This window comes from Schistocerca cancellata, chromosome 4 (genome assembly GCF_023864275.1).
Source record: "Schistocerca cancellata isolate TAMUIC-IGC-003103 chromosome 4, iqSchCanc2.1, whole genome shotgun sequence".
Taxonomy (NCBI): Eukaryota; Metazoa; Arthropoda; class Insecta; order Orthoptera; family Acrididae; genus Schistocerca; species Schistocerca cancellata.
The window spans coordinates 754156056-754182882 of NC_064629.1; the positions used below are offsets into that span (position 1 = coordinate 754156056).

Below are 26827 nucleotides of genomic sequence, written 5' to 3' on the forward strand. Positions count from 1 at the left end.
AAAATGTAAAACAAGCGTAAGGACAGCTATAAGAGAAATGCTCAGCGCATTCAAAAGTAAGGTATTAGCTGTTCATCTGTCAAATGGGAGTGAGATGTGAGCTGCATGTTAAAAAGACCGCTAATATGTTCGCATGCCAAAATTTTTGGGAACATTTTTGAAGATGCTAATGAAGGTAGATGAGGCAGCTGATACAACACTTTTCAGTCGGAGTCTTTTAAAGCAGGAATGTATTAGTCTTTTTTGTGCTCCGACAGAAGCATTGTCCGCTGGTTCAGATATGAACCAATAACATCCCCACACACAGCAGTAATCGTCGAACCTATCCTAGACAGATTAATTAAGCATAGTGATAAGGATGGCGTAAAAGACTGATGAACAACGAAACAACACCTATGCTGCTAACAGAGTCTCCACCACAACTATCAATACTCAGACTCAAATACTCGTGTCCACCACATATCATCTCAACAAAAGTTAATAACAAGGGACCTGTATATAACGAAGACATCACGCAGTAGTCAACATCACAGACTCGCGAGCACATCTGCAACAGAAATAAGCTGTATAAGAAGAACAAAGAGCAAAATACACAAGGAAAAAAATGTGTAATTAATACACAAAAGTCCAGCTGAGGCTTTAGAGAGATTTCCCTCAACTGTAACCCACCTCCTTAAATTTCGTTTACACGATAAACTGTACAAATTTAAAGGCTGTGAATTCAACTAAATACCTAAGAATTGCAATTACGAACAGCTTAAATTGGAGGTCACACAGACAATGTTGTAGAGGAGGCTAACCAAAGACTGGGTTTTATTGGCAGAACACTTATGAAACATGTCTACTAAAGATACTGCCTATACTACTCTTGTCACTCCCCTTCTGGAGTACTGAGGCATGTATGGGATCTTTACCAGGTGGGATATCGAAAAAGTTCACAGAAGAGGGGCTCATTTTGTTCGATCACGAAATAGGGGAGAGAGTGTCGCGGATACGGTACGTGAGTCGGGATGGAAATCGTTAAAATGTAATCTTCCACAAAGGGTTTGGAGGCTGTGGACCCAAAAATGAATAAAATTGAAACAAAGGCGTTTTTCGTTGTGGTGCCATCTTTTAACGAAATTTCAATCACGAACGTTCTCCTCCGAATGCTAAAATATTTTGTTGACTCCTACCAACATAAAGGTGAAATGATAATTGTGATAAAATAAAAAGCACGGAAAGCTTTAAATGTTCGTTTTGCCAAAGTGCTAAATGAGAGTGGAACGCAGTGGTAAGACACTGGACTCGCATTCGGAAGGACGACGGTTCAATCCCGCGTCCGGCCATCCTGATTCAGGTTTTCCGTGATTTCCCTAAATCACTCCAGGCAAATGCCGGGATGGTTCCTATGAAAGGGCACGGCCGACTTCCTTCCCCATCCTTCCCTAATCCGATGAGACCGATGACCACGCTGTCTGGTCTCCTTCCCCAAACCAACCAACGAGAGTGGAACGATTGAAAAACACTTTGAAGTTGATTTGATGAGTCCTCTCCAAGCACTTAAGTGCGAATTGCACGTAAATCATGTGTAAGTAGGCTGTTTAGATTTTTATATGGGTAATGCCACGTAGCGCTCTATATGAAAATCACTGGCTGTGCTGTGTGCAGTATGTGGCTAGTTTGCATTGTTGTCTGCCATTGTTGTCATGAACTGCTATAGCTGGATGCGAACAGCGCGTAGCGCTGGGCAGTTGGAGGTGAGCCGCCAGCAGTGGTGGATGTGGGCAGAATTCTTAAATGTTTTGAATTTACGTGTAGTAATGAACAGCTTATAATCAAAATCATCGTGTCGGCGAGTAGCATATCGGTCATTGTTACGTCGTGTCGGCGATTCCATCTCAAAATTCGGTGTACCTTGCCAATTTCTTTCATAATTACCGAAAAGCCCTGTGTTATTATTTTGTGGCTGTTCCGTATTTCTATGTCCCTCTTCCCTTATTGGGGCGCGAGTGTCCTCTGAAATACGTAATTCTTGTATTACCTGTGTCAGCTGATCTTGTACTTCCCGCATTTCTCTTTTGTATTGCGTATTAATTTGATTCTGATTTTGTTTGAATTTTCTTATTTGTTCATACTCTTCTGTGTCAGTGAAGGCTACGGGTCTTGTGTCATTCAGATCATCATCTACCTTTGTAGATAAGTTAGTGACCTGATCCGAAAGTTCAGCTACTTTCTCCGATAGTGAACACATTTCCTCAGTGTGTTTTTCTGAACCAAGTTTCAGAGTGTCCAATTGTGTTGAAATCGAATCTACTGTGTTCTTTAAGTTTTCCTGAGTTTTTGCCAGTTGCGTAACCGAATCGGTAGATGCAACTGAGTCAATTTTAGCCCACAAGGTCTCATGATTTTCATGAACAATGGTTTGCAGCGCTTTTATGGCTGCTTCGTGATTCTGTAATGCATTTTCATGCCGCGAAAAAATAGGTTGGAAATGCTCACAAATTTGTATTTTTACGTCATTACAGACTTTTTGACATTTCGATTCGATGTTATGTAACTCAGTAGTTAAATCTTCACGTGTTTGTTCAAGTGTGGTGTCTAACTTCCGAAGATTTTGTTCCATTGTGTCTAACTTTTGAAGCTTTTGCTGTGTTTGTCTCTGATTTTGTTCCATTTGTTGCATTAGTTGTAATAACAATGCATTAGTGTCTGGAATCTGTTCCTCTACTCTTTTCGGCAGTGCATTTGCACCGGCAACATTCACATTTTGACAAGCTGAAAATGTGTCTTGACTTATTTGAGAAAACGGTGAGGACGCAAAACCTGAATCTACAGTATTTGCAAAATTGTGTCCTATCATTTCGGATTCCTGAGGCGAGCTGTTGCCGACCGATCGATCGACAATGCTTCCCTGTTCACTACCTGTCTCACTGCCTACGCCATTGTCTGACGCCCGCTCCATTTCCCTATGCACAGTTACCAAATTACTACTTTGAATATTAGTTAACTCATTACATGGTGGGGCCAACACACTGCTTTCGTCTTCACTGTCATTTCTTAGTTTACTTTGGAGCCGAGTGTTACGTTTGTCACACGCCATTATTGTCACAATATTTCACACGATGACACAGAAAAGCACAATTTGAATAGCAAAAATAAGAGAACACATTAACATAGCACTGAAAATAATATCTAGTTAATTGCAGCAGCGAAATACTTGGCGCAAAGCTACATGCATGCCACAACTGTTTTACTGTACAACAATGAAAGACTGCAACTACCAAGGAGATTCTCTCTACAATTACGCGCTAAAGCTACACTAAATACACAAACAACAAGAAAAAATCAGAAGATTCCAGTGAGGTATCCTAGGCTAAGGGTCGACATATGAAACGCCCCCTTAGAACATTTTGACATATGAAATGTCCACTTAGAATAATTGTACAAGACTGTGCTTAACCTGACACACAATAATTTTAGCGCAACGCAATCTGACTATCAAAAATCCCTGCAAAAGAATGGCCCTGAGTAACATTAAACTGTACCTTTGAGAAATCACTTACCTCACAAAAATCTTCGTTGCTCGAACTACTGCAATACAGCGAGCGCCACTACTGCCAGCTAAATAAAAGATTCAAACTACTGAAGGCACTAACTACTGATAGGGATGGTTAGCAAATGAAAGATATTAATAGAGAACAAACAATGTATTTACCTTAATATTCATAATTGACATCCAGTATTACAAATTATCAAAACTCCGCCATCTCTCTGCCCACATCCACCACTGCTGGCGGCTCACCTCCAACTGCCCAGCGCTACGCGCTGTTCGCATCCAGCTATAGCAGTTCATGACAACAATGGCAGACAACAATGCAAACTAGCCACATACTGCACACAGCACAGCCAGTGATTTTCATATAGAGCGCTACGTGGCATTACCCATATAAAAATCTAAACAGCCTACTTACACATGTAAATGTTGATTACGCTATGATGTGCAGAGAGGCCATAGAAATTCAGAAGTACAAAAGCAACGTTAACAGAACAGAAGAACGTTTGAAATTAGACAAGTTGTGGGCCTTAGTGCTACATAGAACAGATTAAAAAAAAAAGTGTGACTAGTGCTTCCCGTCGATGGGGTTAAATGATGATGATTAGGGCAACACAACACCCAGTCCCTGAGCGGGGAAAATCTCCGACCCAGCCGGAAATCGAACCCTGGCCCTTAAGATTGACAATCTGTCGCGCTTTTTTTTTTTTTTTGTTCTTTTGTTCGGTACTGTTCGTTGCGTTTCGTCTGGGCCGGCGTAACGAGACATCCGTTCAAGTTGATTGTTGATTCCTTTACTGAGTTTCTTGTTATTATTATTACAAAGGGCGAGCAGCCCTCTGACCGAACACACTGAATTACCGTGCCGGCGACCACTCAGCTACCGGGGGCGGTAATCCTTACCCACTATAAGCTCCGTAACGAATGTCGGCATGACTCCGCGACCTTAGGCAGCGGTCTGGTGACGTCACGACCAACGCGTGCTGAGTTTGTTTAAGTTTGAAGCTGCTATTTAAGTCTTTATACCCTCTGATGATATAATTAGGAGACAAAAAAAATAGGTACAAAATAACGCCTTGGACCGCAGTCTAATGCTCACAAAACAAAATTCAGTAAGTCCAACTAAGTTAGATTCTATTTTAAATCAGTTAATGCCACAAAGTTGTCTGTGCAAATGTTCGTCGACATCGGCAGCACTGAAACGGAATGTGACGAAATGAATGGCAAAATACTTAACTCTGCCTTTCGAAACTGCTTCACCGTAGAACACAACACAGCTCCTACGTTTGACTGTCGCATACAGGTGAAAATTTGAGATATAGAAATAAATGAAAACAGAATTGGGAAACAGGTCAAATCACTCGACAGAGGAAGAGCCGCATTAAATGTGTGGAAGAGCTAGCCCCACTTCTAGCATCAGTGTACCACATGTCGCTGATCAACGATGTGTGCTCCTTCACTGGGATAAGACTCACGCCGTGGCACAACAACGCACAGAGTTCCAGTTGAAGTCCAGGTCTATGAAAGCGAGGAAACAGTTGTGTTCGAGAACCTGCGTAACGAACGCATCAATGACGAGATTTGTACTGCCGGTCTGGGTTTTTATTTGCTGCACAGGCCTAACGGGCACCTCCACCTAACGTGGGCGGAACAGCTAATAATATCTCCGATTCAGTCTCCATATCGCTGGAGTGGTGGGATATTAGAAGAGCCACGATTGAATTGAAGATTTATCACAGCAGAAATCGGTCTTTTATAAGGTTATAATTTAAACAGCGACCAGTTACAAGTGTATATTTGTGGCTGGTTCTTTCTTGATTATAACGTTATAATTATACTACAGACAGCTCTCAATACAACTTTTGAGAAGTTAGTGAGGAATCAATATGTCGTTCTTAATGGGAAGGCATCATCAGAAGCGAAGCTAGTTTCCGAGACGTGGGAGACGTTACAAGAAATATGGCTGAGGCTCACACCATACCTGAATCCTACATTCCAAAATGAGTCACGAAATACATTACTTCCTCCGACGTATCAAAAGCAGTCTACCTGCTGGCCCAATAGTGCACTACGTTCTTTGATGTGAGAGTCGTTCGCGGTTGTGAAGTAATCTTTGGCAATTTGTGGATGTCCATCTTATTGCATGGACGAGGGACTTCAGCTGATGATATAAATGAGAACAAGTACCACCACAGCTGTATCTTGAGAATGTCTTTATTCTATAACACGACTAGTTTTGGCGGTGCATTATCGCCATCCTCAAGCGCCACCACTGACAAACGAGTATTTGATTTCCTTGGCGCATTTACTGTGGGGGGATCCTTGTTACTAGCACACGTGGGCTAGCTTTCGTCAGGGGTCTATACTCAACACCGCGTTGTCTCCAATACACACGGTGTCCCCAATGCACACGCTGTCGAATATAGACTCCCGGTGAAAGTTTACCCACGTGTGCTAGTAACAAGGACCATTGTAAACGCGCCAAGGAAATCAAATATTCTTTTTTAAGCGGTAGGGCCTGAGGATGGCGGTAATGTGCCGCTGAAACTAGTCGTGTGATAGAATAAAGACCTCCTCAAGATACCGCTGTAGTGGCACTTGTTCTCGTGTAATCTTTGGCAGTTGCGCTTCTGGCCGTCAGAAATTTAGGAACATGCCGAGTTTTCTTCTGGCGTTTGTTATGGTGACCACAAGTCAGCAGGCAGGATTGCAAAGCGGTATCGACTGGCAAATATCGCCCAGAAAGTTGATTCATTTGTGCATTTTGTTGTCTTCAATCCATTATATTGCAAAATAAATTTTAAGCTACGGAACTTTCTAATGTTTGTTAAATCGAACAGCCAGACACATGTATGCTGATTGGGGACGATCAGTGCCACATAGTCTAAGAGAGGGGAAATTTCTTGTGTGTCGAGGTGTTTTAGCTTTGAGGATTAATCTATGTCTTCACACAGTTTTGGGAGAGATTATATTTTTGTTGAGGGCGCTTAATTCTTCAGACCGATGGAACACGTGGGTTGAACTACAGGTTTTTGTGCTGAATTTAGGTAGCTACTGTTATCTAAGATTTAAGATTTGTACTGCTGCATTTCCAATGATCGAATGTGGATCTGTGTGACAAGCAGTTTTCCTCGACTTCGTGCTATTCCTGTAGTAATGATGTGGGTCTCATGTCTAACCGGGAGATAATATAATAATTATACATCTAGACTATATGGTGGTCTTATTTGTAACTACTTATTACTTGCTTGTTGCATCCTTCAAATGTCCACAACGTATTTACACTATCTGACCAAACGTGTATGAACTCTAAACGAAACTCCATCCGAAGAGGCCACGGAAAGCCCAACGGTGATGACCGACCACCGTGTCATCCTTAGCCTAGAGGCATCACTGGACACTTATATTGGAGGGGCATGTGATCAGCACACCTCTCGCCCAGCCCTTGTCAGTTTACGAGACCGCAGCCGCTACTTCCTACTCAATTATCTCCTCAATTTTCCTCACAAGGGCAGTGCACGCCGCTTTCCAACAGCGCTCGGTAGATTGGACGGTCACCCATCCAGGAGCTAGCGAAGCCCGACAGCGCTTAACTTCGGTCGAAACGGTGTTACCACCGCGCCAAGGCCGTCGGAAAAAGTGGATAGACAGCCCTACGTAACGCGGAATTGACCAGTAGATGTAACGAGAAGCGGATCCGCCGGTATGAAAGGAGGTGTGGTGTGTTGTGTTGCCAGCAGAAAAGCAGTAGCAGCAGAAATGGGTCAGTCGGGAGAGCATAGCGACTTCGAACATCGACTAGTCACTGGATGTCACCCGAGTAACAAATCGATGATGGACATTTCAACCACTCTAAAACTGCCCAAGTCGACTGTTGGTGATGTGACTGTGAAGTGGAAACGCAAAGGAACAACTGCAGATAAACCAAGGCCAGGGAGACCTTATGTATAGACAGACAGGGACCGTCTAGCATTTTGAAGGGTGATTGTAAAAAATCGCATGAAATGAGAGGAAGGAACCAGTCGTGAGTTCCAAAGTGTCACCAGTATTGCAGCTACCACAATGGCAGTGTGTAGGGACTTAAAAAGACTAGGGTACAACGGTCGAGTATCTCCACGAAGGCATACATTTTTGTAACCATGCTAAGCGACGCTTGAGATGGATACCAGTGGACAGTGGACGAATGTAAATGAGTGATTTGGAGTGATGAATCATGCGTTACCCTTTGGAAACCCGATGGGGAACGTGGGGGTGTCTTGTCGACCACACACGGCGCGCTGCGCGCCCTACACATCCGCGTAGGAGAAGATATATTTGAACAGGCCGCCACTACGAGCCACACTCTCTACAGGCCTCGCCGTCTTCCTGTGTGTAACGCTAAGGACGTCACCACAGAACGCAGTCTTCGCTTCGACGACTGCGTGCAAATGTGGCCTTCAGCGCGTTTTTTTAAGCCGTCGCACATGAGCTCCGCCGCAGATCTCGGAAGACTCGCGGTGAGAACAGAAGGAAATAGCACTGCGCCACTAATATTGTGAACAATTAGCAGTTGATGTTATAACAGCTAGAAAGTGTTGAATGAGAGAGTTTGGAACAAAGAATCAACTGATCAAAAAATATATACAAGGGATTGCTGAAAAATAATACCTCACAATGTTCGTTGGTCTTTCAACGTCGGTTGACATATTACATACCATACATACTAGTCGACCGACTTTCCCGCTTCGCTGATGCAAGTTGCAACCGTCTGCCGCTAGAGTTCTCTGAGTTGTAGGGTGTAACGTGGCGTTGTGTAACGTAATTATATTGGTGCGTGAGAGACCCTCAGAAAACTGAAAGCACGAATGCGGTGAGGTCGACCACACATGGAGCACACTCTCCTTCAACGTGACAAAGGCAGACCACACAAAAGTGCTGCAATCGGACGCCTTGGCTCCGTCAACAATGTAAACCTTTCTATAGTGACGGTATTCAAATGGTTCAAATGGCTCTGAGCACTATGGGACTTAACATCTGTGGTCATTAGGTGACGGTATTAACAAACTTGTTTCTTCTTGGGAGAAATTTATTCGTTGGCGGGCTGACTACGTTGAGAAGTAAATATTTAGACATGAAGAATAAAGATGTAAATTGTTAATAAAGTTTGTTCTTGTGTGTCGTCGTTGTCTCTGTAGAGTCTTGTACCAGGGGAAGCAAGGGAGAGGGTGTTGTTTGGTGGCAGGTATCCTCTTTCTACAACACAACTGCACACATATATTATGGGATTCTTTATTCATAAGAACAGGAAGCTGCTTATCTTTAAGTAAGTTGTTGTGGTACAAGCTCTTCCGTAACAGTCCATGTTAGCCTCACTGCTGGTGAAGTGCAAGTCCCGCTATAAAGACCACTCTCTCGTAGCTGGTGCCGTGAACTGACAGATGCCAACTAGAATAGTAACTGAGCTAGTAATTGAGCTGACCGCGACTGCGGCTGACTGTGTCTGTGACTGGGCTGACTGTGACTGACTGCATCCTCCGGTCCGCGACGGCGATCTAAATACTAGCGGTCGAGAAGGCGTTGGCGAGATGTTGCTTGCTAGTCTGTCTTTGGCCTCTCTCATGATAGTGCCTATTATCGATCTTCTTGCAACCTTCTTGCTGACTGGTGTGCTGGCGACAGCTTATGACAGCACATGTTCTGTTTAGAAAACTCAACAGTTTTCACACAAAAATTCGAAGGCATTACTTTCCACCACACCCTCATATTTAAATCTTTATCCTGTAAATTGTGTAAAGACATATGCTGTTTTATTCATTTATCGATGTTAGCGGTATTCTGCGCCATCTTGTACTGCTCCAAACACAACAGTATGTTACCTATCATCAAGTGTAGTTCCTACAGTTAAGTAAGGAGGAGGTGGTGTTAAGGTATGGGGAAGTTTTTTGTGATTAGAGAACTGTCTCCTTATTGCGGTTAAGGGAGGGCTAACTATGGAAAGATATGATCACATTTTACAGCATTGCGTACTGTGTACAGTAGAGGAACAGTTCACAGACGATGAATGTCTGTACCAGCATGACAATGCATCCTGTAATACGGGGATGAGTCAAATGAAAACCTTAAATATTTTTTAAATATTATTTATTGTGCAGAAGTGGTACAAAGCTGTATCACTTTTCAACATTATCTCCACCACGCTCAATGCAAGTCCTCCAGCGCTTACAAAGTGCATAAATTCCTTTAGAAAAAAATTATTTTGGTAGTCTGCGGAACCACTCATGCACCGCGTCGCGTACCTCTTCATCAGACCGGAATTTCTTTCCTCCCATTGCGTCTTTGAGTGGCCCAAACATATGGAAATCACTTGGGGCAAGGTCTGGTGAGTATGGTGGATGAGGAAGACACTCAAAATGCAGGTCTGTGATTGTTGCAACTGTTGTACAGGCAGTGTGGGGCCTTGCATTGTCATGTTGCAAAAGGACACCTGCTGACAGAAATCCACGTCGCTTTGGTTTGACTGCAGGCCGCGAATGATTTTTTAGGAGATCTGTATATCATGCACTGGTGACAGTGGTCCCTCTAGGCATGTAATGCTCCAAAATGACGCCTTTTTCGTCCCAAAAGAGAGTCAGCATAACCTTCCCTGCTGATGGTTCTGTTCGAAATTTCTTTGGTTTTGGTGATGAGGAATGGCGCCATTCCTTGCTCGCTCTCTTCTTTTCCGGTTGGTGGATGTGAACCCAGGTTTCGTCCCCAGTAACGATTCTTGAAAATAAGCCATCACCTTCTCGTTCAAAGCGCCGAAGAAGTTCTTCACAAGCATCAACACGTAGTTCTCTCATTTCAGGAGTCAGCTGCCGTGGCACCCATCTTGAAGACACTTTGTGAAACTGAAGCACATCATGCACAATGTGGTGTGCTGACCCATGACTAATCTGTAAACATGCTGCAATGTCATTCAGTTCACTCGGCAGTTTTCTTTCACTATGGCTTCAACTGCTGCAATGTTCTGTGGAGTCACAACTCGTTGTGTCTGACCTGGACGAGGAGCATCTTCCACTGAAGTCACACCATTTGTGAACTTCCTACTCCATTCGTAGACTTGCTGCTGTGACAAACATGCATCACCGTACTGAACCTTCATTCGTCGATGAATTTCAACAGGTTTCACACCTTCACTACGCAAAAACCGAATAACAGGACGCTGTTCTTCCCTGGTGCAAGTCGCAAGTGGGGCGGCCATCTTTATACTGATACTGCGACGGTATGTGTGCATCTGCACTATGCTGCCACCTCCAGGCCATTCTGCATGCTGTTTGTAGCACGCTTACCAACTTACAGTATAACGGCGCGAAATTGCGATTTGTTGTTAAAAATTTAAGATTTTCATTTGACTCACCCTCGTAAATCAGCATCTGTGAGGTAATTGTTGGTGGACAATGAAAGTCCTGAAGTGGATTGGTCTATTTAGCCCCATTCTGAATTCAATGGAACACATTTGACATGAGTTAAATCGTCAACTTCGCTCCAGACACCAGCAGCGTCCAACGTCGCTACCTTTGCTGGTTTCGACTCTCGAGAACCAATGGGCTGCCATTCCTACATAGACGTTCAGACACTTCATTGAAAGCGCTTCCGCCACAGATCAAGCTGTAATGAAGGTGAAAGTTGGACATACGCCGTATCAATGTCTACTGTAGTCCGATCCACGAACGATGGCGGTTCGCACATGACGAAGCACGGACGAGGATTGCATTGACGATTCCAAGCGACAGCTGCGGTAGGCGCATGCGCGTGATTTCGACTTGAATAAAGCGAGTATCCTCCATTCCTTACGCGGAATGTATCACCACCACCGTCAGCGATGACAACTCGTGACAAATGGAATAAAAATTCATTAAACAACACGCTACGATCACGTTTAAGGCTCACATTAGCTACAGCATTCCGAGCAGAGCGCTCGGAACACAACTGAACGCCCATTGGCTGTCAGAAAAAGCTCGACTGCCATCGTTCGTAACTACAACTACACTACTGGCCATTAAAATTGCTACACTAAGAAGAAATGAAGATGATAAACGAGTATTCATTGGACAAATATACTACACTAGAACTGACATGTGATTACATTTTCACGCAATTTAGGTGCATAGATCCTGAGAAATCAGTACCCAGAACAACCACCTCTGGACGTGACAACGGCCTCGATACGCCTGGGCATTGAGTCAAACAGAGCTTCGATGGCGTGTATAGGTACAGCTGCCCATGCAGCTTCAACGCGATACCATAATTAATCAGGAGTAGTGACTGGCGTATTGTGACGAGCCAGTTGCTCGGCCACCATTGACCAGACGTTTTCAGTTGGTGAGAGATCTGGAGAATATGCTGGCCAGGGCAGCAGTCGAACATTTTCTGTATCCAGAAAGGCCCGTACAGGACCTGCAACATGCGGTCGTGCATTATCCTGCTGAAATGTGGGGTTTCACAGGGATCAAACAATGGTTCAAATGGCTCTGAGCGCTATGGGACTCAACTTCTGAGGTCATCAGTCCCCTAGAACTTAGAACTACTTGAACCTAACTAACCTAGTGACATCACTCACATCCATGCCCGAGGCAGGATTCGAACGTGCGACCGTAACGGTCTCGCGGCTCCAGACTGTAGCGCCTAGAACCGCACGGCCACTACGGCCGGCTCGCAGGGATCGAATGAAGGGTAGGGCCACGGGTCGTAACACATCTGAAATGTAACGTCCACTGTTCAAAGTGCCGTCAATGCGAACAAGAGGTGACCGAGACGTGTAACCAATGGCATCCCATACCATCACGCCCGGTGATACGCCAGTATGGCGATGACGAATACACGCTTCCGACGTGCGTTCACCGCGATGTCGCCAAACACGAATGCGACGATCATGATGCTGTAAACAGAACCTGGATTCATCCGAAAAAATGACGTTTTGCCATTCGTGCACCCAGGTTCGTCGTGGAGTACACCATCGCAGGCGCTCCTGTCTGTGATGCAGCGTCAAGGGTAACCGTAGCCATGGTCTCCGAGCTTATAGTCCATGCTGCTGCAAACGTCGTCGAACTGTTCGTGCAGATGGTTGTTGTCTTGCAAACGTCCCCATCTGTTGACTCAAGGATCGAGACGTGGCTGCACGATCCGTTAAGCCATGCGGATAAGATACCTGTCATCTCGACTGCTAGTGATACGAGGCCGTTGGGATCCAGCACGGCGTTCCGTATTACCCTCGTGAACCCACCGATTCCATATTCTGCTAACAGTCATTGGATCTCGACCAACGCGAGCAGAAATGTCGCGATACGATAAACCGCAATCGCAATAGGCTACAATCCGACCTTTATAAAAATCGGAAACGTGATGGTACGCATTTCTCCTCCTTACACGAGGCATCGCAACAACGTTTCACCAGGTAATGCCTGTCAACTGCTGTTTGTGTGTGAGAAATCGGTTGGAAAATTTCCTCATGTCAGCACGTTGCAGGTGTTTCCACCGGCGCCAACCTTGTGTGAATGCTCTGAAAAGCTAATCATTTGCATATCACAGCATCTTCTTCCGGTCGGTTAAATTTCGCGTCTGTAGCACGTCACCTTCGTGGTGTAGCAATTTTAATGGCCAGCAGTGTATAACGGGTGTTCGGATTCTTTTGATCAGATTGTGTACATACTCACCCAACCATAAGTAATTGTACTTGATTTGAATTCACAGTCTCGTTGAATTTTTTGAAAGACAATGTTTTCACCAGTGACTGCCTATACTTATATTTAGTGCAAATTCCTCAAACGCAATTTCCTGTTGTAAGACACGATCGAGTGGTTTTGTTGCTGAGTGATACTGGGTAAAATCGAGAAAATGGATGTCACCTTGTACAGCTGTTGTCAGTGTTCGCTACATGCACCACCAGGGAATAGCAGTTGCACATTACACAATTTCTTGTTATTTATATTTCTTTATTTGTTCCTCGTTTCGGTATAGCATCCCAATTCTCAAGCATACATTCTCAGCCAGTCGAGGTGCAGTCTGCCAAGTACACAGCTCGGGACAGTAAAGCCAAAAGGAGGATAGCTTGAACGTCGATCTGTGTGCAGTAGGGGAAGGGGCAGACGGAGCGCGCGGCCACGCCCGTGCCGGCCTTCACCCACTGCAGACCAGCCGGCATCAGCTGCCAGCTGCACGGTTCAGGGCCGACCGCGCAAGTCGTCCTCACACTCCACTCGCAGCTCTCTCGCTGCCCTCTCTTAATCGCCCCAAAGCTGACACTGTGAGTCATTCGTGCGCAGTGACCTTACTAATGAGCTCTTTAATTGTCTTTCTTCAACTTCAAGAATTTTGGCGACCGAGTTCTCTATTTACGGGAATTTATGAGCGGAGGTTTCTCTCTGATGTTTCGCCATTGCGGAAGTAAAAGTCCGCCCCGGGTAGCTGAGTCGTCAGCGCGACAGAATGTCAATCCTAAGGTTGGCTGGTTGAAATGGCTCTGAGCACTATGGGACTTAACTGCTGAGGTCATCAGTCCCTTAGAACTTATAACTACTTAAACCTAACTAACCTAAGGACATCACACACATCCATGCCCGAGGCAGGATTCGAACCTGCGACCGTAGCGGTCGCGCGGTTCCAGACTGTAGCACCTAGAACCGCTCGGCCACCCCGACCGGCTCAATCCTAAGGGCCCGGGTTCGATTCCCGGCTGGGACTGAGATTTTCTCCGCTGAGTGTTGTTTTGTCCTAAGCATCATCGTTTCATCCACATCGACACGCAAGTCGCCGAAATGGCGTCAAATCGAAAGATTTGCACCCGGCGAACGGTCTACCCGACGGGAGGCCCTAGTCACACGACATTATTATATACGGAAGTAAAAGGGGGGGAGGGGGGAGGAAGCGAGAGCTCTGTGTACCGCGCGATAAGCCACTACACTAGCAAGTTTGTTACGTGAGTGATCGCTTCGAGCAGTTTCACTGCGGTCACTCATACAGTGAAGAGCCAAAGAAACTGATACACCTGCCTAATATCGTGTAGAGCCCCCGCGTGCATGCAGAAGTGCCGCAACACGACGTGGCATGGACTCCACTAATGTCTGAAGTAGTCCTGGAGGGAACTGACACCATGAATCCTGCAGGGCTGTCCATAAATCCGTAAGTGTACGAGGGGGTCGGGATCTTTTCTGAACAGCACGTTGCAAGGCATTCCTAAAATGCTCAATTATGTTCATGTCTGGGGAGTTTGGTGACCATCAGAAGTGTTTAAACTCAGAATAGTGTTCCTGGAGCCACTCTGTAGCAATTCTGGACGTGTGGGTGTCGCGTTGTTCTGCTGAAATTGCCCAAGTCCGTCGGAATGCACAATGGACACGAATGGGTGCAGGTTATCATACAGGACGCTTACGTACGTGTGAACTGTCAGAGACGTATCTAGACGTGTCAGGGGTCGCATATTACTCCAACTGCACACGCACCACACCGTTACAGAGCCTCCAGCTGCCTCAACAGTCCGCTGCTGACATGCAGGGTCCATGGATTCATGAGGTTGTTTCATACCCGTACACGCTCATCCGCTAGATACAATTTGAAACAAGACTCGTCCGACGAGGCAACATGTTTCCAGTCATCAACAGTCCAATGTCGGTGTTGACGGACCCAGGCGAGGCGTAAAGCTTTGTGTCGTGCAGTCATCAAGGGTACGCGAGTGGATCTTCGGCTGCGAAAGTCCGTATGGATGATGTTTCTTTGAATGGTTCCCGCGCTGACTTTGTTGATGGCCTAGCAATGAAATCTGCAGTAATATGCGGAAGGGTTTTACTTCTGTCACGTTGAACGATTCTCTTCAGTCGTCTTTGGTCCCGTTCTTGCAGGACCTTTTTCCGGCCGGAGCGATGTCGGAGATTTGATGTTTTACCGTATACCTGATATTCACGGTACAGTCGTGAAATCGTCGTGCAAGAAAATCCCCAATTCATCGCTACCTCGGAGATGCTGTGTCCCATCGCTCGTGCGCCGACTATAATACCACGTACAAACTCACTTAAGTCTTGATAACCTGCCATTGTAGCAGCAGTAAACGATCTAAAAACTGTGCCAGACACTTGTCTTATATAGGCGTTGCCGACCGCAGCGCCGTATTCTGCCTGTTTACATATCTGTGTATTTGATTACGCATGCCTATACCCGTTCCTTTGGCGCTTCAGTGTAGTTGCAGCCCGTGCACTGTTCCCCAGGGAGAGCAAAAGCGCTACACTATTTGCAGGCCAACGCACAACAGGGGACTAAAACCGGAGTCGTCATAGGCCAATGTAAAGAGTCCAGTCAGTATCCGAGCGAAATTCCAAATCCAAAGCGGGCTCATTGTCGGCAAACTGCTTCTTGTGCGTAACGGATATTTTCACGGAGCAAAGTGAACTGGTGTCGTGTGTGTGTTTTTTTAATACTTTTAACTCTCTTCCTCTAAAGGCAGAGCGAGCTGTTGGAGTTCTGAGGGAGTGTAGCGCAAGGACTTTTCAACCAGACGAGCTTGCAGAGGGAGTCCCAATAGGGAAGGTTTTTGGAGGGGATTCCCAGGGGAACCACCTCGAAATATTGGTGACAACTGGAGGATTTGGACCCTATTTTTAAATTAATTCCGGGGCTATCCTCCGCCGCAGAAACATACGAAACCCTAGTGTATGTGTCAATGTATGTGTTTATGCGTACTCAGAGGACAGTCGATAACTTGTTCGGCACGTCCAGTGTATCGACGTTGATACTGATCGCATTACTTACGGAATTACTTATTTTCAATTCATATTCTGTACTTGTGTAGGACGCTCACAGTAACGGCACATTTGAAACCCACTCACGCGGAAGGCGGAATCGAATCAGCAAACCGTACTTAACTAGCAGACAGGCGGAAACCTATCACAGGAGCAAACCTGTTCTGGTGTTCTCGACAGGTGAGAAGTGTTTTGCTCTGGTGGGACGCTTTATGATTTGTCTCTGCTGCTGTGACGCGCAGAAAGCCATTTCCCTGTTTTCTCAGGCGTGCGTGCGTTGCTGTCAAGCGAAGGAAGCACGGCGCGCTCATTACCGTCTCCACTTCTGCGTAGGAAGTCACGATTACTTTCGCGCTCTGATGGAGCGGATTTCAAATCTCCGCTCCGTCTGTGACCTGTAGCAGCCCTGTGCGTCCGTGTATGAAGTACCTACATACATATGTCAGGATATAGTACCTCGGCGCAAAACCAAGAAGCCTGGTCGCGTTAGTAAGGCACTGTTAACCGTGGCGTGTTAGTGCCCGATTTAACTGTCTCCCTAGGCTGTGTCACCACCTCAGTGACAGTAGACAAGCAGCTTGCTACCGACGCGAAAATTATGTACGAGGTGTGAAACACTGATTCTGCACTCAGGTGAAGTTAAGATAAGTGGCGGGCACCTTTAATTAGCTCCCGTGTTGTCCGCATATGTCTGCATGAGTTCACTTCACAGCTCAAGACACCTGTACGTGTGGTTGTCCGTGAAGTTAAGCCTTTAGGTGGAGCGTAAGAACCTGTATGTAATAATCTGTTTGTTCTCTGCCACAGAGATAAAGTATCTTTATGAAGCTAGTTACAGCATAAGCGCACAGGTAAATGTCTTCACTACCTACACAGGGTCTGCACGGTTATTATCGGATTTGTTAGTGTTAGTGTTAGAGAGCGACTGGATACTCTTCCTGTCGTCAATCCATTACCCTGCCGGGACGGAATTTGTGAAACCCAACTGTATACTGTGTGAAAGACCGCGAACGTTTTCAAAATGTTTTCGAATCGTATAAATGAAGCAGTATGTGGCTAGCAGACCGGCATTCACATTGTCGTATGTGGGAAACCGCCTGGTAACAACATCCAGATTACCCGACACACGAGCTCTCGTTGGTAATCCGCCGCACAGGGCCAACTCGCTTCAAAACTTTGACAGAATAGAAAAAAAAGGTGCGCATTCCGACTGTAGTCTCTCGAAATCTTGTGTAGATTACACTAGTGAATACTTGCCCGATGCTGCGATGTCATTCTACTTTCAAGTCGAGATGATAGGTCTACGTGCCATGACAGTTGACCGTAAACAATGAATCGGACAATGATACATTTTTCAGATACTGTTTGTGAGGCCTGTTTAATAAGTTTTACGACAGCGATCCCGTCTAGTTGTCAGGATAAAATAAGATTAGTACCACTCAAGACGGTATGTTTATACTTTTTAACCGGCGTAATGACGTGTACCGACTGAAAAGTAAACTGCTACCGATATTATAAGAAATCGTTGTCTACAAAACGTTCTCAGCGCGGCTCCACTTTTCTGAATGGTTCTCCCACTACCTTAATAGTATAGTTAACGAGTTCAAATGTATTTACTTGCACATATTCGTACGTTTTTAGTGGACTTTCATTTTTCTACCGTGCGGCAGTGCCACACAGTATATATAGGTCCATCAGTATTGCAGTTATCCCATAAACTATTATTGCACAAAAAATATCACTAGGGTTTTCTGTAGAGTTCGTGAGGAGCTATTCTGCTATTCGGGATTGTGATCATATTTTTTCGCAAATTGGCAGATAACATTTTTACTAGATTACAATTTTCCCAAGTAACATTTTTTTGCGAAATTCTGCAGAAATATTCAAATTTTGTACAGAGAACTCGAGAACTAAAACATGTCTATCAAGAAACCTGAAAAAATGTATATTTTTCTGACGTCAGGTGCCATCTTCGCCGGATTCATAATATTCTGCAATAATACCCGATGCCGACACAGTCCATAAAGCTTTGTTGTACGGAGATACCATGAGCGATCTGCTTCGTTGTCGATTTGTCGGCTACCGGAAGATGCGCTGGATGCTCGGAATAACGGTACCCTGTGTTACCGAGAGGAGTTTGCACGCTGACAACTGTCGCCGTACACATATTCCTTGGTGCTCCGCACGTCGATGCACTGTCCTTGAGGATACTCGTCTTGCGACAAACAAGCCAGTTTCCTCACTCAGGGTACTATCGTACTCAAAAGAATCCGAAAGACTTGAACTGCGTTCCGCCTGTTTTGCATGCAGCCTGCATAACGTAACTGTCTTGCGGGTCCTCCAATCTATTTCTCGGTACAGTCTTTTGACTATACAAAACTGTTACCACGATTCACCACTAAAGGACGCTGCTCTATATGGCAATAATTGCTGCTGTAAATAAATGTCACGATACTAAAAATATCATGAAACACCTTATTACAGGTGAGATAGTCCCTAACGCAAGTAAATTCAAATTTATTACAATAAGTGACATTTTTAAAATATTACTGCTTCCTTTAGTATCAGAGACAACTAATGCCCGCAACTCAACCACATAAATCATTCTGTAATCCTATCCCAGAGTTAAATTTTTTTGCGAATAAAAGATTTTTCAAGAATATCTGGACTCCCAAAATTCTATGACAATTCGAAGTATTCTTGTTCTCCAAAATGTTTTCCAGTCACGTATTAAGCGTCCTTTGCATAAATTAGTTAATGAACTAACTAGATAGAAAACCGCAATTAACAGTGTGTCAAGTGTTATATGGAAACCTCACCATCAACAACATATCACTAGTAATAACACAGTATTCATGACGGCTCGTGCACTGCAGTGCAGTTCGAAAGTCTCCATCGCCCTTGTTATCTAACACAAAGTGACGTTAAAAATCATGTGCAGCTAGTTGTGCATACGTTAGAACTTTAAAAGACATGACCAACTGCTTTGTTCTGTATATGGATTCAAACCCAGTATCTACAGGCATTGCAATCTAAGGAAAGCTTTCGTGCCTGACCAAGGTTCGAACACAGGACTTGCTGACTAGGCATGAAGAGACGTAATATACCTCATTTTGACTAATGTCAGTCAGTAAATCAGAACTTGAAATTACATGACGAAAATCTTTGTACTGGATAGGGACTTTTACCCAGCAACTATCGTCCTTATAGACTAACAGCGAAGGATATTAAATATTGTTTCATTCAGTAACAAACTTGAAATGACGTGACAAAGTTTTGAGTTGGACGGGGATTTGAACCCACCACCTAATCGGATTGTTAACTAAGTACAATAAAAAGTTAGTTATCGAACTTTTTCAGCAGTAGCGATATGTCTGACCCAGACATAACGATATGAATGAATAATTTTTGCTTTCCCGGAATTCTAAACCGGCAGCTATCTCCGTTGTTTTCTAACGAAAATGGAAGCTGAGTATGGGTTCAAAAATGGTTCAAATGGCTCTGAGCACTATGGGACTCAACTGCTGTGGTCATAAGTCCCCTAGAACTTAGAACTACTTAAACCTAACTAACCTAAGGACAGCACACAACACCCAGCCATCACGAGGCAGAGAAAATCCCTGACCCCGCCGGGAATCGAACCCGGGAACCCGGGCGTGGGAAGCGAGAACGCTACCGCACGACCACGAGATGCGGGCAATATGGGTTCTTTCACCAGTAACGATATGTGCACCTGTTTCAACAACAAATAACGTGACTAAAATTTCAATGCTGACTGGGAATCGAGCCCCAAACATAGCGTCATTGACTACACACGAAGAGATGTTAACTATCGAAGCTAGGAGCAGCATTTATCGACCTGAAATGATGTGACGAAAAGTTCTGTCTTACTAGGCATCGAAATACTCCCATATCGTTACTGCTGACAACGAATGTAGGGATGCTAAAAATTAAAATTATCTTCCATCAAAAGTTAGGGGTGGTCATGGTAGGGCTACAAACGACATTTGTGCTGGACCGTGATTGGAACCCAGGCACGCGCCTTATATGGAGACACTGAAGATAAAAGAATTGATGGACCTGTATAACGATGAAAGGATCAAATCCAGAGAAAAGGAACATCCGAGTTCGAATCCCAATCCAGAACAATATACTAAGCATCTCAAGCTCAAATAAAATATGGAATATGTGTCCACTTAAATTACAATGCGTTTGGGTCATTAACTAAATGTTCACTTAGCGTTAGCAGAGACGAAGAGGATCTGTTTGTGCCTATTAAAAACCATTGCCAGATATGGGAACTGAACCCACATCCTAGGTATACAACACTACCACCAATCCACCAGACCACTAATCACCACATATGTCTTTGTTATTAATTTGTGCAACGCAGGTGCGCCACACTGGATAAGAAGACTCTCTGGACTGAATAACAGTCTGTGCATTTAATCAATCCCATTGTTCGAATGAATCACTATTAAAAGCTGTCCCGGTTTCCACATTTTGTATTCACTAAAACAAAGTCACATAATCACCATCTGCACCAACTGGCAATTCTGTTTCCACAGATAGTGTTACGTTCCTCTTGAGCTATTCGGCTGCACTATCTGTTCGTGCTGAGCGTCGCTCAGAGCAAAAGAAATGATGAGTTATTGAACCCGATTGTTCCATAATTTAGTACATCACATCTCATAGTCTGCTAATAGTATCAGTCTGTTGGAAACTGAGAGATAATTTACTCCCTTTTCTAAACCAACAGCAATGGCAAAACCTTGGGAAATAGTTTCCGAGAAAGTGCTCTTAGCTCCCTGTCCTGATCAGAACAATTTCTGCTCAGCCAGTCCACGGCCGAATGACCCTAGGCGGCTTCAGCCCACGTGATCTCGATTCATGACGGCTTAAGCTAATGATCAATAGGGGACGTTCCTGCGCTCACATTGGCAAACATTAGATTATTTAATATTGCAGTTCGGTTCTCAGCCTGAAATAATTTCGTTAAAAAAGAGTGTAAATCATGCAGTAACAAAAACGTTGTAGCCACAGCTCACGAAGCATACCACGTGGGGAATGGTAAGTATGTAATCTGCCATTGTTGGCAAGATTTACCCACAAAAATGAGTTCGTGTATAAAGTCATGGTGATTTTGTTTGGCGTATTATTACTTAGGTTGCTATAAGTATGACGACGGTTCAATCCCGCGTCCGGCCATCTTGATTTAGGTTTTCCGTGATTTCCCTAAATCACTCCAGGCAAATGCCGGGATGGTTCCTCTGAAAGGGCACGGCCGACTTCCTTCCCCATCCTTCTCTAATCCGATGAGACCGATGACCACGCTGTCTGGTCTCCTTCCCCAAAACAACCAACCAATCTTGCTATAAGTATATTTGTCAATCGTAATTTTTTATTTGTAGTTCTATTGTTGTTCGTGTGTTGATATATTGAACGTTTTGTATTTGACGATTATGAGTAGCGCTGTTTATCGGTTAGAAAACTGAGCGTTAAACGGAAGAAAGTTTAACAGTCGTTACATTTTGTTCTCTTTGGATTTAACAGAGATGTGAAAGCAGTGGAGGAAGCTCGAACATTTACGGCTTTTATGGGAAAGTTATCGAAAAAATCATGTCAGAAAATAGTTTTCTCGCTTCAGGTATGGTCGTTATTCGCCTCATTCAGGCATCCCAACGGCTGTAGCTCTGTCCCTTAGAGATGAAACGCTGTTCTTTGGTGAGACAGCATCCTGGGAGGAACGCAACCTTTTTCTTTACAGCTTGACGACGTTTCCACAGACCTAGCGACCAGCTACGGCACGCAGTGCAACCTCATTGTCCTAGTGACGGCTAAGACAAATAATTCGCAATAAAAAAGGTTAAATTAGTTTTAGTTTTTGAGCGCAATGATCTTTCTGGACCAAAAATAAGAAACTGATAGTGAAATGACATATCATACATGACATTTGTTTAGAATATTTAGTTGAAATGACAAGAAAACTTCTAATGAATTTAGGTGGATAATTCTGTTCACTCTAGGAAGTAACTCGATTATTACAAGGCTGCCAGACGTATTTTACAATGTTTCCAAGTCTCAAAACGTCCTCGCAGCAGGAAGAAATAGATTTCGACGAACGATGTGAATTTTGTGAGGGTTAGAAAACCAGGAGTGAAGGTTGCGGTCCGGCCGCTATGGCCGAACGGTTCTAGGCGCTTCAGTCCGGAACCGCGCTGTTGCTACGGTCGCAGGTTCGCATCCTGAATCGGGCATGGATGTGTGTGATGTCCTTAGGTTAGTTAGGTTTAAGTAGTTCTAAGTCTAGGGGACTGATAATTTCAGATTAAGTCCCATAGTGCTCAGAGCCATTTTTTTGAAGGTTGCGGTTCACGGATGCTGCGGAAACAACCACCAAATTGACAGATACCAGAAACAGGACTGGTATAAGCAAATGTGTATAAGCCAACCGAAACACCATAAATCATGAACAGGGAAAAATTAATTAGACGCTCTTCTCATGATAGTTGTCATTGTTTTATTTTTGTTTCATTTTCTAGGTGAACAGAATATTCATATAAGAATTAACAGGAAGTAATTACTCGAATAGACTGCTACGTAAAGTATACTATGGCGTGCTGAAAAGCAATACCTCCAATTTTTTTATGTGGAAACTCTTAAAACTTTTTAAATAAAACAAACGTTATAAACATTCTGAGTCCTTATTCTTCGTGTCTACATATTTATTTGTCGCGATTGTCACCCTGGCGACAATCGCACTCCCCCAAATAAAGACCATTTGTTGATACCGTCACTGTAGAATATTTCACTTTGTTGACGGAGTAACACTCTGATCTCTGCTTGCGCCACTTCATCACTATCGAATTGAAGTCTTCAAAGGTGTTTTTTAAGTTTTCCAAACAGAGGAATATCGGATGTGACCAATTCGTTACTGTATGGAGGATGGTCGATTACAGTGAACCCAAGGCGCCTGATTGTTGTAGGTGTCGCAGCGCTCGTGTGTGTTCTTGCATTTTCATGCAGAGGGAGAGCGGGCTCCGTGTGTGAACGAACACTTCGGATTAGAATCTCGATTACAGCACGCAGTTTGTCATGCATCCACATACCCTGAAAAGCCAAAGAAACGGGTACAACTGTCTAATATCGTACAGAACCCCCGCAAGCACGCACAAGCGCCAGAAGACGACGTGGCATGATTCAAATTGCTCTAAGCACTATGGGACTTAACATCGGAGGTCATCAGTCCCATAGACTTCGAACTACTTAAACCTAACTAACCTAAGGACATCAAACACATCCATGCCCGAGGCAGGAGTCGAACCTGCGCCCGTAGCAGCAGCGCTGTTCCGGACTGAAGCGCCCAGAACCGCACAGCCACAGCGGCCGGCGAAATGGCATGGACTCGACTAATGTCTCAAGTAGTGCTGGAAGGAACTGACACTATGAATCCTGCAGGGCTGTCCATAAATCCGTAAGAGTACGAAAGGGTGGAGGTCTCTTCTAAACAGCACGTTGCAAGGCATTCCAGATACGTTCAATAATGTTCATGTCTGGGGAGTCTGGTGGCCAGCGGAAGTGTTTAAACTCAGAAGAGTGTTCCTGGAGCCACTCTGCAGCAATTCTGGACGAGTGCTGTGTTGCACTGTCCTGCTGGAGTTGCCCGAGGCCGTCGGAATGCACAATGGACATGAATTGATGCAAGTGGTCAGACATGATGCTTACGTACGTTTCACCTGTCAGAGTCGCATGTATACTAATCAGGGGTCCCATATCACTCCAACTGAACACGCTCCACACCATTACAGAGCCTCCACTAAATTGAACAGTCCCCTGCTGACATGCAGGATCCTTGGATTCATGAGGTTGTCACCATACCGGTACAAGTCCATCTGCTCCATACAATCTGGAACGAGACTCGTCGGAACAGGCAACATATTTCCAGTCATCAACAGTCCGATGTCGATATTGACGGGCCCAGTCGAGGCGTAAACCTTTGTGTCTTGTAGTCATCAAGGTTACACGAGTGGGCCCTCCAGCTCCGAAAGACCATATCGATGATGTTTCGTTGAATGGTTCTCACACTGACTCTTGTTAATGGTCCAGCATTGAAATCTGCTGCAATTTGCGGACGGGTTGTACTTCTGTCACGTTGAACGATTCTATTCAGTTATCGTTCGTCCCGTTCTTGCAGGATGTTTTTCTGGCCGCAGCAACGTCGGAGATTTGATGTTTTAGCGGATTCCTGATATTCACGGTACACTCGTGGAATGGTCGTACGGGAAAATATCCTACCTCGAGGATGCTGTGTCCCACGGCTCGTGCGCCGACTGTAACACCACGTTCAAACGCACTTAAATGATGAGCTGCCGTTGTAATAGCAGTAATCGATCTAACAACTGCGCCAGACTCTTGTCTTGTGTAGGCGTTGCTGACTGCAGCGCTGCATTCCCCTGTATTCCCCTGTATTTGAATACGCATGACAGTTTCTTTGACGTTTCAGTTTATTTACGTTTCCGCCGCCATGTTACACGCTACCATGCTGAACACTTGCCGGCAGATGGTAGTAAAATGTAGACATGAGGAGTAAAGATGTAGAATGTTAATAACGTTTGCTTTATTTAAAAAGCTTTGAGAGTTTTCAGATATAAAACTGGGAGAAATTATTTTTCAGCACACCCTCGTAGATGAGAAAGCCACTAATCACTCCAATGAAGGGTTCAAAGACTTTAATTCAAACAAAAAGAAATTTTAAAAAAACTGGCCTCGAGTGCCGTCCGCACATGGCGACCCACAGCAACATCTGGAATACGAATGCTTTGGTGTATTAGAGGAGACATTCTACATCTACATCTACATCCATACACCGCAAGCCACCTGACGGTGTGTGGCGGAGGGTACCTTGAGTACCTCTATCGGTTCTCCCTTCTATTCCAGTCTCGTATTGTTCGTGGAAAGAAGAATTGTCGGTATGCCTCTGTGTGGGCTCTAATCTCTCTGATTTTATCCTCATGGTCTCTTCGCGAGATATATGTAGGAGGGAGCAATATACTGCTCGACTCTTCGGTGAAGGTATGTTCTCGAAACTTTGACAAAAGCCCGTACCGAGCTACTGAGCGTCTCTCCTGCAGAGTCTTCCACTGGAGTTTATCTATCATCTCCGTAACGCTTTCGCGATTACTAAATGATCCTGTAACGAAGCGCGCTGCTCTCCGTTGGATCTTCTCTATATCTTCTATCAACCCTATCTGGTACGGATCCCACACTGCTGAGCAGTATTCAAGCAGTGGGCGAACAAGCGTACTGTAACCTACTTCCTTTGTTTTCGGATTGCATTTCCTTAGGATTCTTCCAATGAATCTCAGTCTGGCATCTGCTTTACCGACGATCAACATTATATGATCATTCCATTTTAAATCACTCCTAATGCGTACTCCCAGATAATTTATGGTATTAACTGCTTCCAGTTGCTGACCTGCTATTTTGTAGCTAAATGATAAAGGATCTATCTTTCTGTGTAATCGCAGCACATTACACTTGTCTACATTGAGATTCAATTGCCATTCCCTGCACCATGCGTCAATTTGCTGCAGATCCTCCTGCATTTCAGTACAATTTTCCATTGTTACAACCTCTCGATACACCACAGCATCATCTGCAAAAAGCCTCAGTGAACTTCCGATGTCACCCACCATGTCATTTATGTATATTGTGAATAGCAACGGTCCTATGACACTCCCCTGCGGCACACCTGATATCACTCTTACTTCGGAAGACTTCTCTCCATTGAGAATGACATGCTGCGTCCTGTTATCTAGGAACTCCTCAATCCAATCACACAATTGATCTGATAGTCCATATGCTCTTCCTTTGTTCATTAAACGACCGTGGGGAACTGTATCGAACGCCTTGCGGAAGTCAAGAAACACGGCATCTACCTGTGAAACCGTGTCTATAGCCCTCTGAGTCTCGTGGACGAATAGCGCGAGCTGGGTTTCACACGACCGTCTTGTTGGAGTTTGTGGAGACTAATCAGATGCTGTTGATTCATTAATTTAAATAACCATATTTCATTAACCGTGTTCGTTGCCAACTACGTTATTGCTGGCAAGTGCTCAACTGTGCGTGCTTCAACACTTTTCGTATCGCACGAACAACACTGTCCAGCTTGTGTTAGTTAATTCGCAGCACGTCTCTTGTCACTGCTTTATTCAGAATATAATAATAACGATCTTCTTATTGCTAAAAATTTGTTTGTTCCGGCGTTTCGCCCATATCCCATCATCACAACACCATATAAAATTCCATACATTGTTTTTGATGTGATAATGGCAGTAGCCCAAACGAAGTAATACATAAAGAAATATATTAAGTAATCTAATAGGTTTTGTTTGCAAAACATTGTGTTGTGTCACGTGATTTCATTCTTAATTTAGCACCAAGAGTGAAAATATGTGATACGATGCTATGTATTACGTCCTTTTATATGATGTTCTAATGACGGGATATGCCTGAAATGCGTAAACAGATACATTTTTGACAA

General features: G+C 44.4%; 1 protein-coding gene across 1 annotated transcript in view; it reads right to left on the reverse strand.

The window, feature by feature from the left end:
• LOC126184427 (uncharacterized) overlaps positions 1-26827 on the reverse strand; it is a 433983-nt gene that overhangs the window by 279097 nt on the left and 128059 nt on the right. The window lies entirely within an intron of this gene.